Source organism: Spea bombifrons, chromosome 4 (genome assembly GCF_027358695.1).
Source record: "Spea bombifrons isolate aSpeBom1 chromosome 4, aSpeBom1.2.pri, whole genome shotgun sequence".
Lineage (NCBI taxonomy): Eukaryota > Metazoa > Chordata > Amphibia > Anura > Pelobatidae > Spea > Spea bombifrons.
In genome coordinates this window covers 103,074,229-103,093,333 of record NC_071090.1, presented here as the reverse complement: position 1 = coordinate 103,093,333, position 19,105 = coordinate 103,074,229, and the positions used below count along the sequence as shown (strand labels likewise).

Sequence of the window (19,105 nt, the reverse complement as noted above, 5' to 3'; positions counted from 1 at the left end):
AATTCCTATACATCTGCGAGACACATACAGTATACATATAGAGTGATGGAGAACCCCAAACACATAGAAAGATAGATTGGTAATTGTGCTGAACTATACATATACATAGATGAGTTATTTGCCCAGCCTGTATTTAGCAATCCCTTGCCGAGCTGCCCCATATATACATTTATACATATACTGCCCTCAGGTGAGATTTAATGGTGGATGCACAGAATGTGAAAGAGAGACTGAGTGAGAGAGACAGAGAGAGAGGAGGGAGAAAGATGGAGTGAGACAGAAATATTTATATAAAGAGAGGAGGAGAGAGGTAGGTGAAATGAGAGACAAAGATGGAGTGAGAGAGAGAGGGGGAGCGGGTAAAAAAGGAGAAAAAGGGAGGAGATAGAAAGATGGACTGAGGAAGGGGAGATATACAAGAAGTGTATGGGGGAGGAAAGAAAGAAAGATGGAGTGAAGCAGAAGATATATTGGAGGGGAGAGTGGGAGATGACAGAGAGAGAAACACTGAAAGTAAGGAGGAATAATAAGGAAAAAGTGATGGAGAAGAGACAAGATCTGTGAGAGGGTTAAATATTGTGAGGGGGAGGGAAGGAGGAAAAGAGAGAGAGAGAAGGAGAAAGGGAGGGAGGGAGAGAGACGGAGGAGGGGCAGAGAGAGGGAGAACGAAACGGCCACAGAATCTCTCATTTATTTCTTTGTTATTTCTTTACATGGGATAAAAAATATAGCAAGAATAGAATCAGCTGGATACATCAGAGTCTGTGAAAAAGAGAGCTGTTCAGAGGGCTAAAAGGGAGAGAGAAGACCAGGGGTAGAGAGAGAAATCCAGGAGAGCACAGAGAGAAGCAGATAGCAATAGATAGATAGATACGGAGGTAAAAGGAGGGAGAAGGAATGCGAGAGACTGCGAGGAGAGAAGGAGAGATGGGTATGGATTAAGAGGAGGCTCGGAAAAGGTGGAAAAAGGGTAGAGAAGGGAAAGGCGCAGGAAAGAGACATATGGATCTACAGACTGGTGGGAGAGACAGACAGAAAATCCAAGGAAATTAGAATCGGTTCACAAAAAAAGAGACTGACGGGAGAGGAATGACGAGAAGACTGAGACAGGGAAAACAAGACATTAGGAGCAGGCAGATAGTGAAGGTGTGGAGAGGGGGACTTTGGTAATAGAACTCAGTAATAAAGGTCAGTGTGCAGACAGATCAGTCAGGAATTTGGCAAGTCTGTTCCTGAGTGTGGCTAGTGATGTTTTTATGCCTGGCTTGATCCCTGTCACACCATTGCGACAGTGGTTACCATGCTGGATGTCAGGGTTACCTATATCAGTCATTGGGGTAACGGGGGCTGTTAATACACCAGAGTGGCTACCTAACAGGTGCACCAAGAAAAAAACCAGAGACACGTTGGGCTAGCACCTTGGAGAGAGACCTGTCACGGAGACTGTCAGAGGCTACTGACATACACAAGGTGATCAGTCATCTGGAGAGACAGGTAAAGGAACGGCTGATCTGTTCGAAAATCGGGGGCAAGAGCGATATTATCCCGTGGCAAGGACTAGCAGTAAATCCGGTGTAGCTGTCACTGACCCCTGGCTGTCAGAGATCCAGCAAAGGTTGTTATTCCAGAGATCGTTTGAGTGGGAGATGGCTACCAACTTGTAGTGGGGCCACCAGGATACAAACATTTTTAGTGTCTTCCATCTTGTGACTAAGGAATAGCCAATACGACTAACAATTTTGTGCAGCATCTCAAAGTGGCCAGCAATCTGCAGAGCATCTACAAGAGGAAGACTACGCGGCAAACCCAGCAGAATGCAAACAGGGTTAGCGTCGGAAAGGACTGTTTACCGTCCTGTGGCTGGCACAAATCCCATAGGGGCTAATATACTAATGAGAGCCTAAGCGAAAGAGGCTATAGACCTGTGGTTGGCCTGGTGTTGAAGAATTACAGCAGCGAGGAGTCTGTGTCATTGTGAAATTGGCTGTTGGACTAGTACAGAGCCACAGAGAGCAGCTACGGCAAGAGGCTACCACCCTGGTAAGGAGCTGAAATCTACTAAAACAGAAGCTGGCTACGGCGCGGCAACCAGGTGAAGTGGACTAGCATCCTACTAATAAAGGCCAGCTGTAATATTTGGACAGCGGTTAACCCTGTGCTGTCAAGCGCAGGAGGCGGGACCTGGGCCAAAAAGCCTCTACCCCCGTGGGATCATGCCTGGCGCAAGTCGGCTAGTAAGGGAGAATCGGTGACAAGCTATTCGTCCCAAAATCGCTCAAAAATATTTTTAAAAATACACATATCGGGAGAAATATCCACGCAGTAAGGTGAGGAACCTGCCATTTGGTCTTATTTATCTGCACGGGATCACTATACCTTTCGATACGTGTCTGTGTGCATATATGTGCACGTTATAATGTATGTATATCTATGTATGTATATCCAGATAAATATGTGCACTGGAAGACAGAGTGGAAAACAGATGATTTACACACACAAATGTGTTTCCTCATAGTGCACACATATGTGTGTCTGTGTCCTTTCATGCACACACACATTACTCTGTGTATGTTAGAGTAGGTTAGGAGATTATGATCTGTGTGAACGAGAGCATGCATAATGTATATATATTTATACGAGTGTCCATCTCTTTTTTGTTTATACTATATATGTTTGTAGGTACAGATGTGTACTTATTTCTGGTATGTTTTCTGTCCTCATTAATGCATGTTCTGTCTATACATTTGTGTATGAATTTTCTGTCTGTCTGTGTATCTCTCGGTCTATCTAGTATTTATACATGTTAGAAAATAATCGCGCTGCAGACAGAGTATATATGGAATGGCCGGATATGTTTTTATGTGATTTTTTTTTTCTTTGTGTCAAAATGTGTTAGCATGTCGAATGTCATCTACATACATGTTTAGTAATATAACATACAAGGTAGCTAGGTAGGTAGATAGATAGATAGATATACAACGATTATATATAGATATTACTAGATAGATAGATAGATAGAATTGATGGATAAATAGATAGATAGATGGATAGATAGATAGATAGATAGATAGATAGATAGATAGATAGATAGATAGATAGATAGATAGATAGATAGATAATGATTTAAGAACAAACATATATGGAGAGCAGCCATTATTCAGTGAATGCTTGTCTTACCTCCTTGGTGGCCTCTCTTTCTGGTAGACTTTACAATTCTCTCTTTTATTGGAAGGCGGTCATCCTCATTCATTGTCTCATATAGTAAAAGGTAAACTTGTTTACTGATAGACAGTCAAGTGACAGGAGCCATAGTTTTGCATACAAAGACAATCTCGATAATTAGGGGGTGATTTTTAATTTATTGAAAATGAGATACATTTCCTTTGCCGGAGAACACCCACGAGACATCGTTCACTCAGTGAAACATTATGCACAGAGTGGTGGATGCATGACATCGCCTTCCAGTGAAAGAAGGACGGAAGGATGCCTGGAAGGGGCTATAAGATACAGCATGTCCTGTCTGGGAAATGGTCAGCGTGAATGGGCCAGTAGGTTCTTCTTCTGATGTTAAACTCTATATTTGTATAGAAATATTACCCGGTGGTATATTTTGAAATGTGATTTCACACCTTGACAGCGATTTTACTGACTGCTATGTTCGCAATGAAATTATTCCCGTACCTGGATCTATGTAATGTAAACTAGCTTTTAGAGAGTCGAGGCCAACCCTCTGTGGCACTTGCTGAGAGTAGCAGGAGTTGTTTCCCAAGAAAAGGTGAAGGGCCACATCCTTGATGCTTCCCATTGATTTGTGTACTAGGAAGGCCCACTCCATTGATTTCTTCAGATGCCCAAATTGAAAGACAAATCTCATTTGCTTTATATTACTCAATCCTAGGATCTTCACATAGACCGATAGCTCCTGTAGGTGTAGGACAGCCATGTCCCCCAAACTGCATTTTAATTGGTTTTCATGATAGTCTCATGTCGTACTAGACAAGGTGGATGAGTTGGAAGAGACAGTCACTCGATTGGAAATAGTGCCACTCATTGGAAGAAAATTCCACTCGCTCAACGGCAGTATCGCTCACCCAACTTGGGAGATATTCTAAGTCCTGAAAAATATGTGATCATTTATGATTAACTGAAAGAGGAGTGGGAAAAGGGGACCTTCGGTTTGGTTTGTTTTCCAGCCTCGCTGTTCACAATGAGAGCAGGAAAATGTCTATTTTCTATATTAAAATGATTTAAATGATGTCATTCTACCTCCTCTGCTATAACTAAATGCAACATCAGAAACATCATTGGTAAGATTTATTCAATCGTGTAAAATGTTGCCTTGTTCCCATCATTTTTGATGGGAACTCTTTATTGTCATATGACGCAGAAGGAGGCATTGATAGGTTATTGCCATAGAAACTGGAAAAAAGTATCCTCATTGTTTATATGTGATTAGATATACAAAGATTAGAACCTTAGATCTGCTCTGTTTGTATCTTAAATGCTAAAGAGCGCAAGTTGTGTTTTGTCTTAGTGAAAGAGCAGCTCTTCTATGTATGGAGAAGAAACTCAAGACCCTTAGTAACTGGTGCTACCGCCATTGTTTTAGCTCTACTAAATTAAATTGGAGTCGCGGCTTGCGCAGCTCTCCTATATCTTTGGTTAAAAAAAATTTTTAAGGGCTAACTCCAATGATATGCTTACACTGAGGTATGAGGGTATCACAGGGTTCTGCAGCCCTAAAAGTCACAATAACGCGTATAGAAACAGCTGAAACATGAAAATTGTGCCAGTAAAAATGCCTTTTTCGTACAAATGCCTTTATCAAAAATCTATTGACAAAGTCACATAAAAAGTCGTAGCAAAGCCCCACTTCTGTCCATGGCTCTACCCATACTCCCTAAAACAAAAGGGCCCCTCTATGGCCATTTTAAACCTTGGGAGTTATGGAGTCCGCTGATTCATAGTAACCATTTTTTTAGTATGCAGCTTGGAGAACTGCAACTCAGCACCTCCAATCATTCCATAATATTCAACCTACAACGTTACCTACAAAGACAAGCCACTCTCTGGAGGGCACACTCACTCGGCAGGAGGCCTCCTCATTAATCCGTCAAAGCGTTGTTGTGAAAACTCGAGACAGGGTAGAGATGCCTTTATTTTCTGAAATGATTTATTCTGGTCATGTGGCATGGCTGGCATTGAGGGCACACTCACATGCAGAAAGGCGGCTGTGCATTCTGGGAGTTAGCGGAAATATTCATATACTCGTCATAGGAAGTCGGTGGCTTTCGTTACCAGTAAATTTAATTCACCGAGAAGAGGACTGTCACAATGGGAAACAGTCTTGCTCATTTAAAAAATCAGTTTCACTCACCGCAAGGTCATGTCAAATAGGTATGGCGATGTGGCACAGCGTATGCTAAACACAGTCACCAGGGAGCAGTATCACTCGACGGAGTATGGTTATAGCCAATGTCATTTGGCCTATCTCATCGAAATCAAAAAACTGAATTTGACAGCAGGTACGAGCGCTTTGGCTCATCTAGTCTGCCTTTTTCTACCTGCTGGAAGACCTCCAACTTTATTCCGTCTTGGTCTAGTCTTATGTTCAGACTAGCCTTATGCCTATGCCATACATTTTAAGAATTCATGCACTATTTAAATCTTTTTCATTGCTGCAGGAAGACTGTTCAATGTATCCACCACCCTCTCCGTGAAGCAATAAAACCCACTGAAACGAATCATTGCTCACTGCAAGTCAGTTTCATTAGACAACTTTTTTTATTCATTAGAAGACACCTTCCGTATTGAATGATGAAGTGCCCTTACTGTGAGCAAAATTACTTTTCCAATGATTAATAGGTTGGGTCTTAAAATCGGTAGTCTCACATACTAGAAGGCAGTCTATATTATAGATAAACTCATGATCCAGAACACTGTCTAAATCATATGTAGTCTTTTACAATTGAAGAGGGTCCATATCTGAGGAAAGGTCTCAATGCGTCCAGTTGTGGACCAACTGGTGAGAATTTATGATCTCCCCAAACAGACCTACTGTGTGTGATGGACCAAGAGGTTAGCTTCCTACGTCACATGCCTTCACAGCACTCCGTCACACTTCTTTGTAAAGCCACGCAGGAAGCATCTGGATATGACATCATATTCTAGTGCTCGGCATCATTTGGCAAAGCACTTAAAGCAAAATAACCAGCAGTGAGAGAAGACTGCTTGGAATGGTGGAGAAGGTGCATGGTGGACTAGACAGGCCACGCTAGTAACTGATGGCTGACTGTGGTCTAATTACATGGTAGCCTCATAGGCTCGATATTTTTTTGTCACACTTGCCACTGGATATAGGATGGGGGAACTAGGTGATCTCCATACCCATCCCAAAGGACTCAACTGTAGCACAAATGGGGTTGGAGAAGAGGTGGACACTCGCACCCCCACTGTGGTTAAACAGGGAGTCCAAGGCACTAAATATATTTTTTTAAATGGTGGCACAAGAGCGACCAAATATAAACTGTAACAATAAAAAGAATTAAGTAAATATCTTAAAAAAGGACAGAATATAAAACATATTCCACAAACAAATATATAAAACATATTCCACAAACAAATATATAAAACAAATTCCACAAACAAATATATAAAACATATTCCACAAATCCAAATGTCTTGTGGAACAATAGAAAAATAAATAGGGGTTATTAAAACAATAACAAAACGTGTTACATTTTGGATAAAAACAATTAAGTAAATATCTAAAAAAAAATGACAGAATATAAAACATATTCCACAAAAAAAAAAATATAAAACATATTCCACAAAAAAAATATAAAACATATTCCACAAACAAATATATAAAACATATTCCACAAACAAATATATAAAACATATTCCACAAATCCAAATGTCTTGTGGAACAATAGAAAAATAAATAGGGGTTATTAAAACAATAACAAAACGTGTTACATTTTGGATAAAAACAATTAAGTAAATATCTAAAAAAAAATGACAGAATATAAAACATATTCCACAAAAAAAAAATATAAAACATATTCCACGAATCCAAATGTCTTGTGTAACAATAGAAAAATAAATAGGGGTTATTAAAACAATAACAAAACGTGTTACATTTTGGATGAAGTCGGTTTCCGTTGGATGCTTGGCTTCCTTTAGGAACGTCCAGTAACTTCTTGATCAGGAAGTGTTCTTAATCACTGGTACATAGAGAAAACACATATATTTTACTAAGATGTTACGGCGATGGATTTCCTGGAAGGAAATCAGGAGACATATTTCTGCAGAGATGGGTGGGTGGGTATTATGAACATATTTTATATATACACATCTAACTTAAACATGTCATCTCGTGTCTATTCTGTATATTTTGATACTTCCATATTTGAGTATGGACTTCAAAATGGATATGTAGTCTACAACGGCATGGTCTATGGCCACTGACAATGAATGAACTTTACTTTTCCTTTAGGCAGGGGCTTAGTGTTTAATAGAAGATTAGAACAGGTCTCTTTTAAGTTGACACACAGGAATGTCAGGGGATGTTCTCGGGGTCAGATGGCATCGGCGGACAAAAAACCCAATCAGGGAATGTCAGTATAGAAAGGTTTCTGTCAAAATGTAGAAAACATCTCCAGCTGTGCATACAAACCTTCCCTGAAAGGATACTTAGGGGGTGACATCAGTGTGTGATGTCATTATGCAGCTACTTATAAATCTGATAAAACAATGGGGTTTTTTTTAAGAAAATGTTCTATCTGTTCTATTAACCTCTTCCCAATTATCCACTGTAAAGACGCAGGAGGCTCCTCTAGGTATTAGTAGATCGAAAACTCAGATCATTCTCAGCCACGGTGATGATGGTAGGATTTTTTGGATCAGCCACAGTTAAAGAATGCAGTTCGCATAGTACTGTATTAAAGGGCAATTTCTTAAATTCGAATCCATTGAAATCGTATTTTTCATGGAGCGACTCAGCCATGCCTAACAGGCTCCGAAAAAATACACGGTGAAAAAAAAAAAGGAGAAATGGGGCTGGAACAAAAAAAATAAAAATAAAAAAAACGATAACACTGGATGAGCAGACGAACTTCAGATTCAGGAAGTTCCGTTGACATTTTAACACTTTGATGTGGGTGCATATTATTATGTGATGCACCAGTCTGCGCATGCATCTGCACCGTGGTGGCATTAGTCACACTATATCACAATGCGCAAAAGGGTGCCTCTGTGGATTTCGTCATGGCAAACATATAGACAGTTTTGTAATAATAAACTACAGCTCCTACCATGTTTGACTAGCCTAAGGACATGTTTTTTTTTTGGGGCTGAATATGATAGGAGTTGCTGGACAATAGCTGGAAGGACAGGCCTGTCTGTACATGGGTATGACCTTTTCGGACCAATCTATCATGTTTTATGTATGATTTGTAGCATTGGCATAGCATTTCTGTGTGTTCCAAGATGTACGGACGCCTTTGTCATCAGGGATTGGGGGGGGGGGGATAATGCATTGCTTCGTGTAATGGGGTGTTAAGCATATAACACTTATTTTGATTTAAAAAACAACATTCAGCCATGTTTATTGTTTTGACAATGTTTATTGTGTTTTGAACACTGATTAACCCACGGAGTATTCACTGAGAGTCGCCCACCCATCTGGTGCTCTGAGGTTTAATGTACATGTCATCTGGCAGTCCGTTCTATACAGCGTGGCATCACGCTAAGAATGCTTCGTTTTACATAAAGGACATTACTGTCTACTTTTTACAATGCAAGCAGGGAAGGACTGCTAAGCAGAGGGGGCAGGGAGTATATTGCCTTTGGGCTACTCTGATTCTGGGTCATTAGTTGCAGTTCCACACATAGCCACTAGATGTCTGGTTTAACAAAGCCTTTAGGCAGCAGTTACACCATTGCTGGATCTTTACTATGCTCCTTTTATCTATGGTTATCTATGTGGTTTGGACGAGGCTTGAATAGATGTTGTCTGCCAGAGGTGTTTTGCATTGTATAGTATTATTGGCCCAATTGGCTGAACTTATTAATGATGTCACCTTGGCATTATTAATCGGCAAGATTGTCTATATCAACCTGTCTGAGAAGGACCAATGGCGTAGGAACAGCAAAGCATCATGGGGACTGTAGTCTGCTATAGCTGGAGTACTAAATGAATTTGTTTACAGAGGTGTGAGTATTTTATATACTGGTGTAAGATTGCTATTTGTGTGCTATTAATGGGCGTATTAGCATGTAGCTCCATGCATTCAGTGAGCTTGTGTATGTGTATTTGTGTATAGGCGTGTGTTTGTGCAACACAAAGTGTACACCAATCTGTGAAAAACACGGCTCAGCTGCGGCCTGAGACCCGACCCCCCTCCCTTCCCATGTTTTTAAAGGGCCGGTGCCACGCGCTTATTAACGAATCAGACTAATTAGCGTTGTGCCGTTACCCAGTAATTCCCCTGCCAGAGCTCACACTCCCCCGTTAATTATCACTCTTAACGATATACTTGTTACAGGGGGAACCCGAGTGCAGTTATCTCTCACTGCGTCCGTGTGCCCTGGAGGTGCCAGACTCTTGGTTCTGGGTGGAGGCTTTAGTTGCGTATGTCCCCAGGGGCAATGAGACTGCCCGGCTCCAGAGGTGCCCGGGTTAGTAGAAGCTGCCAGTTCATCTAACATCACATTAGTTCCGTGGAAATAAGGATCCACACGATTGCTCGGTCATTCAGGTGGCAGGTTTTGTTGCTCTGTGTAGGCCTGATTTTGTCAGAACTAGTCATGTCAAGACGAGTATGTAAATAAGCTCTTCTAATGCCACAGGGATGCACAGCGCAACACGCTATAGATATTAGTCTCCTAATCCTTATTCCAAGAGTCTCAATTTGGAACAAGTTCCTCCATCTCTGTGTTCCCCCCTGATGTTTGCTGGGTATAAGTATCACAGTGTTCTTCAGCCTTAGATGGTTTAATCAGTCATCTAGTTATCATTTGGTCGCAAAGTAACATAAATATTCTCATTAAGCGCTGCCGCTTGCCATGACTCTTTGGCCATTTGAAATATTAGAAGGTCTGGTGTCTGCTAATATATCTCGCCTCAGGTAGAAAGGTTCTAGTCAAATGCCACAGTTCATTTAGCATCTACTCTACCTTTTTACTAATTCCCAGAGGTCTATTCACTAAAGGTCGACTTGTTCATTGAGAAGTGAACTTGAGTAACTTACCGTGATGCAAGCTTTGCGCCGTGGCGGTATCATAGCCAATGAGGTCTATCCGAGGCGTGATTATTGCTAACGGAAACATTGCGTGGCACATCATACATGCATTAGCATGCCCCAGCTAGAACGTGTGGACAGACGAGGGGGCAATGGCATATGACTTTGCATATTTGGGTCCAGCTCACGTTTGCCCAGCAAACTCAGCTTGGCTGCCAACTAAGCTGTGCTTGACCTTTAGTGACATTGTCCACACGTCTCATCAGAATCAGCTACCCCTGTAACATACCACCCAAGTCTTCCTGTGTAGGAGCTCAGAGGGTATGAGGGCATCACACTGTTCTACAGCCCTAAAAGCCATTATTCTTCTTGTAAATGCCTCATTTAGGAACTTATATGGCTATCACTAGTCTATAACTGTATGAAAAACGAATCACGCTTTTGTCTACTACAATCCATAATACAGATTTGCCCCATTTTGGGAGGTTTTATAAACATAAGAACTGTAATCGCATGATTATTCTTGCCTTTATCCAAATCTGCCTCTCCAACCAATGACCCATAGGGTACAATTTGTGTGTGTATATGTATATATGAGCCCCGGTTTTGTGTACTCTGTATTTAATGAGCAGGAGTTGATTTTGTTATAAAATGGATCCATAGGCCTTGATTTTCTGATTGCCTCGCCGACCAGCGCTGGGGATTGCAGGGAGGTGGGAGTCAGTTGCCGTTTTCATCGCACTGCCCCGAGTTACAAAGATGGCAGCTTCAGTTTCCGGGTGGCCTGGACCACAGTCGGTTACTGTGGAAACCAGGCAGAGCTCTCCTAGTTGCCATGGTTACTTTGGTCTCTGCCTCCTGACAACTGTTACTAAGAACCAGTTACTGCAGCAGCCATTGGGTGCATCTTGGGTCATAAACGCTATGTATATGTATGTATGTATATATATATATATATATATAATGTGTAGGCTCTTTCTCTTGCCTATATGAATATAATTATTATGTAACAAGATAATTATATCTGTTGCGTGAGTGCACTTATGTAACAGATATAGATATAATATTTATAAAATATTTCTGTTGGCTGCCTGATTTAAAATATAGTTTGAAATGATGAGCAGAGGGGTATGTGGGCCTACGCAGCATAGACCTAGGGTGGCACAGTGAGAAGGGGCAGCAGTATACCTCCCAAGTGTCTGTGTTTTTACAGGGCAGTCCTGATTTTTGGGAACAGGCCGGTTAGGGGGACTCTCTGACAAGTGCTATTGCAGCACACTCCTCCATTGCAGCTCCCATGTGGCCACCACTCAAAGCTCTGCAGCTGAGTGTACGGTGGGCAGGTGGTCCAGCCCTGACCCTGTCCCCCACTCCTCTGGCCACACTCCCCCAACACAGGTGTCCTGATTTGGATACCAAACTCCAGCTCTCCTGCCAGACCACTTTTTTCTGCTGCCATGTTTCCATACCCACCATTAATGGCATATATTTAAGTTCCTGCCTCAATAAATGTGACTTGACTGAAGATATTCTACAGCCCCACACAGGAGTAGGGAGCAACAGGCTCCATCGTAGACATCACAGTAAATGTCCCATAGCTCTGACTTCCAATGAGGGCAGATACAAATCGGTCTAATCTTAGATTCTAGATAACCATATGCTTTCCCATGCGTGTTTAGATTCTCTCATTGTACCAACCTATACCACTTCTGCTGGGAGGCTGTTCCCCACTCTTTGTGAAGTACCTTACATTACAAATCAAGGAAATTGATTTTTCTTGTGCGGAAGCTTTACGTATCTCTTAAAGGTCCTGCTAGTGGCCAACTACAAAGGATCCTTTTAGAGAAGGTCAGTTTTAGTATTCTGTAAGTGGGCTTGTGTTGAAGACACCGAGATGCGTAGATTGGCCCCGTAATGGTTAGCTCAGCTGCAATGACTTAGATCAGCTTAGCCTGTCAGCAGGACTGATTGATGGCACTTCAATAGAGATTATGGTCAAAACGCAACACACAATCTAAATGGGGTGGATCAATACCGCTCGGTGTCCCTACTGTGTGAGCGTTTATAGGGTGAGCCAATTAAAAAAAAACTTTCGTGTTTCTCTCCTGGTATAGCTCTCCCTATGACCTGCCCAAAGGTCTGATCAATGAGAGTCTGCATACCATGGAAGACCACACGCGCCTTTAAATGTTTATGTTTTTTATATATATATATATATACAGGTAAATGGAGATATGGAGATACATAAGGACTTTGTCAGACTGTACACTCCCTTCACAGCTCAGGTGAAGTGTAAAAGATGCTCTTGTACGACGACGACAAGATTTCACACGCTAATTATTTGCCCGGGGGGCATTCTTTAAGTGGCACCAGGCGTACACTGGCATCGCTCCTCTCTCCATATCAGAACAGAGGTTCGTTTTCGGACGGCATGGCTGCGCGATGAGATTGGGAATGCTTGGAATATGTGGACACGGGTTTCTGAGATGTGTCTTGCCATCTCACTCATCGCTCGATTGAAGCACTGTCTGCAAGCTAATGGTACTCGATAGACAAATGTTAAGATATCTAACTAGCTGGCTCTTCGAACCAGCAGGGGAGGTGCCCAGTCCGGTGTATTAACCCTTTCAATCCATTACCATCTGGCTCACAATTACAAACACACTACCTTTATGCCACTGCTGCCACAATCTTGCTGTTATTGCCCCAGGGGTAAATTTATTGGAATGTGTATGGCAGAGTACGTAGCGGTGCATAGATATATTGGTATAATGGTACCAACCCTAAACAGCTATTTGGGCAGAGGTTAACAGTGGTCCTCCCCAATGCCCCCTGTAGAACATAAGCACTGCTAAGACACACTGTACTCAGTATTAATATATAGCCATGTATGTTTACTAGTGGCAACATTCTATATACATGAATACATAATTCCCATAGCGGTCCTAGAGAAGACAAAGAAGATTCTGTGTATTGATACAGTCACATGGGCTTTAAGGATGTAAGTGTTACCTTGATTGCAACCCCAGAAGACACCTCTGAAGTCTTGAAGGCATATGAATGAGCACCGGTCCGCTGAATGGTATTATCAGCGCTGTATGAAGTCATACCCAGGCGCTCTGCAGTGGCGGGCAGAAGAAAACTATACAGTATTGTACCGTCTCGAGTCTCGACAAAGCCCTGCATAGTGTTAAAGGGCCAGTTGGGGCGATCGGTGATCTCCCTTTTAACAGGCCCATCGAGTAATGGTGTTACAGGAGCCTGATTGCCCAAGAAGTCCTGAGCTGTTTCTGCATGCTTGTATATATGGGTAAGATCGCCTTCAAGAGACCTAATGTTCCTCAGTGTGAAGGTCAGAATAATGTATGGTTAGATACACAATCATATATTATGAGTGTTATTACACCCTAGTATTACCAGAGCAAGTTGATTTACCTGGCAGCTTCGCCAGTGCTACTAACTTTGCTGTCACATCACTATGTTAATGAGGGACGCGTTCACATTACTGTGCAAGTATAGTAGATCTATACGCTATTTTAATCCGTAGATTTGCGCATCTAGTCCTTTCCATGATCTCACACATGTTTTATGCATTTTGTGAATGCGATGTGGAAGTGCATATTTATCACATGTTAATTCCTGTTAAATCACACTTCAGCAGGCAGACTGATTCACAATTCCTTACCTGATTTACTAACGTGTGAAAAACAATTTTGAGTGGCAAAAGAAAGCACAGTGTGCCTTTAATGTACTTTTCAAACAGCTTAAAAAAGGTCACATCTTTAAATCCCGTTTCCACGTTCCTGATCGCTTCTGTTATATCAAAATAGAGGTCATTGCAAAGAAGATAATAACAGAGAAACTCTTGTTTAACATTTTGAGAATCTAAGGAATAATAATAAAAGACATCTTGGCAACTGGAAGCGGGACCGTCTGTAACAGCTGGCATCTCGAGACGTGAAAAACCCTCTCTCAAAGGCCCACCTTTAGACTAGATAGCAAGCTCTTTATACCAGACTGATCTAGAACAGTTCCAGAACAGTGTGATCTAAAATTGAATAGAAGCTCATTAAAGCAGACTTGCGTTCAACAGACTGCAAGCTCTTCGGAACATGTTACCTGACTGGAAGGCTGATTAGAACAGATTGTCTAGTAACAAAGAAGATTGCAAGATCCTTAAAAGAGATTAATCTAGAATGGATTGCAAGCTATTTGGAACAAAGTTGATATAAAGAACATATTGTAAGCTATCAGGGACAAAGTGATCTTTAACGGATTTCAAGGTCTTTAAAGCACAATCTAAGACCTGACAGGCAGCAAGATCTAGTACATTCTGTAATATCCTTTGAACAGATAGATTATTATTATTATTATCTTTTATTTATATAGCGCCACCAATTCACGCAGCGCTTAGACAGATCTGAGATTGCTGGTTTTCATGGTGTTTTTTTCTAAGCTCTCTCCAAAGTTATTGTGAAGGTTAAATAAGGCATGGTTTTCTTGGCACAGGTTGTCAGCCTCTGTCCTGTTATCCTAGGAAGCTGCCTCAGATCATGGGCCAGTTCAGGAGACCCTCTGATCTCTCTCAATGGCCCAAGGAGCTGTACGATCAATAGAGGTCTGCTGCCTCCAAGTTGCCTCCTTGCGATGCTTTGGGGCTACGCACCGCTCTGAGGCTCCTCGGGTAAGGTCAGTGTCAGCAACCCCCTCGTCACCTTCCCCACACAGTGTCCCAATTTAGACAGCTGAAATGTTGGGGAGGTATGAACTTCTCCTTGCACCTTCTGACCGTTGCCCGGGCTTGTTGATGATATCATCAACACAGATATCTCCCAAATCTCCCTATTTAAAAGGAACAATCTTTGGGACAACAATTGCTCTCACTCTTTTTCCTCCTCATTTCTATGCGCTCAGAATGTTCGTTGGGCATGAGTGTATCACAGTGTGTTTTACAGCCCTTAAAAAAACAATGTGTATAGAAACAGCAGTGAATGGGTTTATAAATAACATGATGTAAATAAAATACATTATTCATTATTTAAATGCCCTACTCTAACATAAATTGCTTTCAGTAGGTCACAAAAAAGCATAAACAGTCTCAATAGAGCACCTCCCCTAACCAACCCTCTCACCATACGTCCTAACGCTGGCCGTTGGAAAAGATGGGAGTTATTTAAGGGCATTTTTACGGTGCGAAGCTCTGCACCACCCTACACCTGGTGTTATCTGTAACGTTCGCATGAAAAGCGCTCTCTCACATGTACAATGCCATTCAGATTTCTTTGTGTCTGTTATCCTGCAGAAATAAGGCTAAAAGGTGTATAGTGTTACAAATAGTGGCTTTGTTTATACATCTCCCTCGGGGAATTTGACAGCAGATAATAGGCTCATCTGCTCTGCTTATTCCCTTTCTAGAAAAGCTCATAATTAATTTTTGTATCATTTCCTTTTCAAATAAGCCATATGCTTATCCCAACCAATTTTCAATCTGCCTACGGGGGAGCTACATTGCATCGTAACGGAAGATGCTAGCCACACAGGGTGGTTTCAGTTTGGCAACTTTTACACAAAAAAGTAGATTTTATGCTTTTGACAGTTTTTGAATTTTTGGGGGGAAACGGAATCTATGCTTTTGGAGCATCCCAGAATTCTATAGAACCTTGCAAGTCTTTTGAGTCACTTAAGACAGGACAACATGGGTTTTGTTTTGTTCCCCATGGAGAACCCATCCTATCAATAGAGGCCGTGAGGTTTGTCTAGGGTATTGAGGAACACACATGCAGAAACGTTTGAGATGCCAGAAAACACAGTCTTGGTGTCCCACACCCAGAGGCTTGTCTGGGGTGCTGGAGGGTCCACACCCAGGGGCTTGTCTGGGGTGCTTGAGGGTCCACATCCAGAGGCTTGTCTGGGAGGCTTGGTGTCCTACATCCAGAGGCTTGTCTGGGGTGCTGGAGGGTCCACACCCAGAGGCTTGTCTGGGGTGCTTGAGGGTCCACATCCAGAGGCTTGTCTGGGAGGCTTGGTGTCCCACATCCAGAGGCTTGTCTGGGGTGCTTGAGGGTCCATATCTCTGGGTTTGGGGGCCAACAATTAGAGGCTTGTTTGGGGCCCAGCAAGCAGAAGCATGTCTGCAACATTGGAACAGCACTGAGATTCTTATTCACAAAAGTCTGGAGGTCCAAGAAAATTCTGCCCAGTACTTATCCCTGCCACCTCTGCTGGTGGGCTACACCCCACATCATCTACTAGTTCTGAAAAAAAGTCTATTTTGTAACGTTTCATCTAAAATTCCAACAAATTAAGAAGGAAACAACAACTGCAGAAATGTTAGCCTGGCAAACTACTCTCCATTGTTGAACACCGACGGGCTGTTGGGCTTTTGTGTTTGGAACATCGATATCAATATACAGAGTATTCATTTTATTTATGTAAATATGTAAAACTACAGGAGGACCAGTTTGGTCAGCCATCCTTGGGCTCATTAATAATCTATTTCCTTTAGAGAGGAAAGTCATTTCCAGTGAGATGGATTTTGCCAATAACAAGGCTGAACAGTCAGGAGAGAGATAAGGTCAGGATAAAATGGCAAAAATGGAGACTGCGCCGGGGAGAGAATGAAAAACAGTGAGAGATAGAGAGGGAGAAAGTACACAATAGATAGTAAAGTCAATAATTGGACATTTCATTTAAAAAGAAGCACAATTTAGACAGTTTATGATGATTTATCAATTATTCTAAACATGTTTTTAATAGAAAGCACTGTTAATACTTGGATCATTCTTCAGGCTGATGTGGTAGGGCAAATTAGTCAGTTATTTTAAGATGTTCCCAGGCAGTTTTTATTAGTAGATTAACATATCCTCCTGGCTCCATGCTAAATGGCTCTTATTTGTAGTTACAAGCACTACGCTTTTTCTTCCAGACTTTTTTGTGTAAAAAGAGTATAAAGCGTTCATGTATTTAAAGAGGCTGGATTCACAGACCAGACCGGTGTACATTCAATTTTCTAGTTCTGTTTTACTCTTGGGAACATTTCACACACAATCTCTATATTTTAATTTAGGCAACAATGCCCACCTTTAAGTAAAATAAAAAAAATCCAATTATTAAGGCTTATACTTCCCATGATGCACCCAACAGGCACTGATAGGTTGTTGCCGTAGATAAGCAGAAACAAAAGCTTTGTAAAAGTATCTGTGTTGTTTCCATGAGATTAAACCTCGAAAGGGCTAAGGGTTATTTGCGTATCACGCTAGAGAGCTCTCAGTGTTTTGTCTAAGTGGAACAGCACCTTTAATTAGATAAACAAGTGACATGAAATGTGTTAAATAATGCGAGCGTCGTTTGATGTGCCAGGCAATGCAAGCATTTTCAGTTGCTGGAGAATGCAAGCAGTTTTAGCAGTGGAAGTAATGTACGTACGGACATCGCTTAATATGTAAATGCTGTTTGATGAGTGCTACTTCCAATGCAATGGCCATTTAATAAGCCACCTGCTTTACCCATTATGCTTGGGGACAAATATCCACAATAAATGTATTATAATATGTATAGATATGTCTTGGTGGCTGCATAGACACTGTGTTAAAGGGAGTATGATAGCTGAGGGGTCCCTTTAAATTTACACGATGCCCTCCTTGCTATTTCTGCGCAGAGATGTGTTCGCTGATATGCTTGCCGACAACGCTAGCGCTGGGTCAGTAATTGCTCCAGGAGGGGGCGCTAAAGAGACCCCTGTGTGCATGTGCGGAACAGGAGCACTTTCCTCGTACCACGGAGGGGGTGGGAAGCTGCAGCTTTGCAGAACCCCCCTAAGTATTATATTTTATTATTTGCTTTAACCTTGAACAATGCATATAGAAGTGCTTACAAAGTACTTTTGTTATGCATTGTATGTATGGGGGGCTCTTTGGGACACTGGTCTATCCTTTTAGTCACTGAATAGTCATTGTAAGATCACATGGGCAGGGTCCTATTCTCCTTCTGTATCTCAACGTGTGTTTATTGTCAATTTTGTATAATGTTAATTTTAATATTAGTATTAGAGGAATCGTCTGGCGTTCTATAAATGAAATGTAATAATAATAATAATAATAGGAATTACAGAAAAGGCAAAGGTCTGGGAGTCTTCTAGCTGCCCCATCACCCATAGGAGGTCCAGAGGGTAAAATGTATCCTTGAGCGCTCCAATGGTTAAAGTTGCGTTGTATTCTTCTTATGGAGGACCTTCCGCCTGGTCTTGCTTATACAGTGGATCTGGACCCTGTACCAAGCCCAGGGGACTACATTGGCTGCACTATAGATAGTCTGAGCTAATTTATGGTGTCCTCACCCCCTGAACGTCCAATTTACGTGCATTAGCCTTGGCCCAGGTGTGAGTTCACTTAGTCTTCATCTATAATGTATGAATTATTGGGTTGCTATTCCTTTTCTTTCTGCTATATAGTTTAGTATTTTATAATGTGAGGCCAAAATATATATTTTTTTAATATAGACAAATAATTTCAATCATCTGATTTAAAGAAATATATATACACTGGTTTGCAGGACTTTCCTCCAAAACCATGGATAAGGTTCAAATTAAGCAAAAAACAGAATTGAACTGGAGTAGCTGTTCTGACTTAAATCTAATCAAACATTTATGATGCGGTTTTAAAAGAGAAATAAAACACTAGGGAGACTTGCCCCTTTTTATATTAAAGAGGATCTGTTATGCCTGCACTAAATCCACAATTGAATGCAGCACTACAAATCACTTGCGCTACAATTATTTTTATACCGTGTTCTGTGTTGCCCTGCAGATCTCATAGCAATGGGCATGTTATGCAAATCTTCCTTCTTTTCCATGATCTAACACA

At 41.5% G+C, this 19,105-nt stretch overlaps 1 protein-coding gene and 1 pseudogene across 2 annotated transcripts in view; both read left to right on the top strand.

The window, feature by feature from the left end:
- Nucleotides 1-435: 435 nt before the first annotated feature.
- ADGRL1 (adhesion G protein-coupled receptor L1) overlaps nucleotides 436-19,105 on the top strand; it is a 130,753-nt gene continuing 112,083 nt past the window's right edge. For both annotated transcript variants that reach the window (XM_053462174.1, XM_053462173.1), the window contains exon 1: nucleotides 436-2,327. The gene's annotated coding sequence lies outside the window, so the exon portion shown is untranslated. The remainder of the gene's footprint in view (nucleotides 2,328-19,105) is intronic.
- LOC128492937 (uncharacterized) lies at nucleotides 10,263-10,334 on the top strand (annotated as a pseudogene).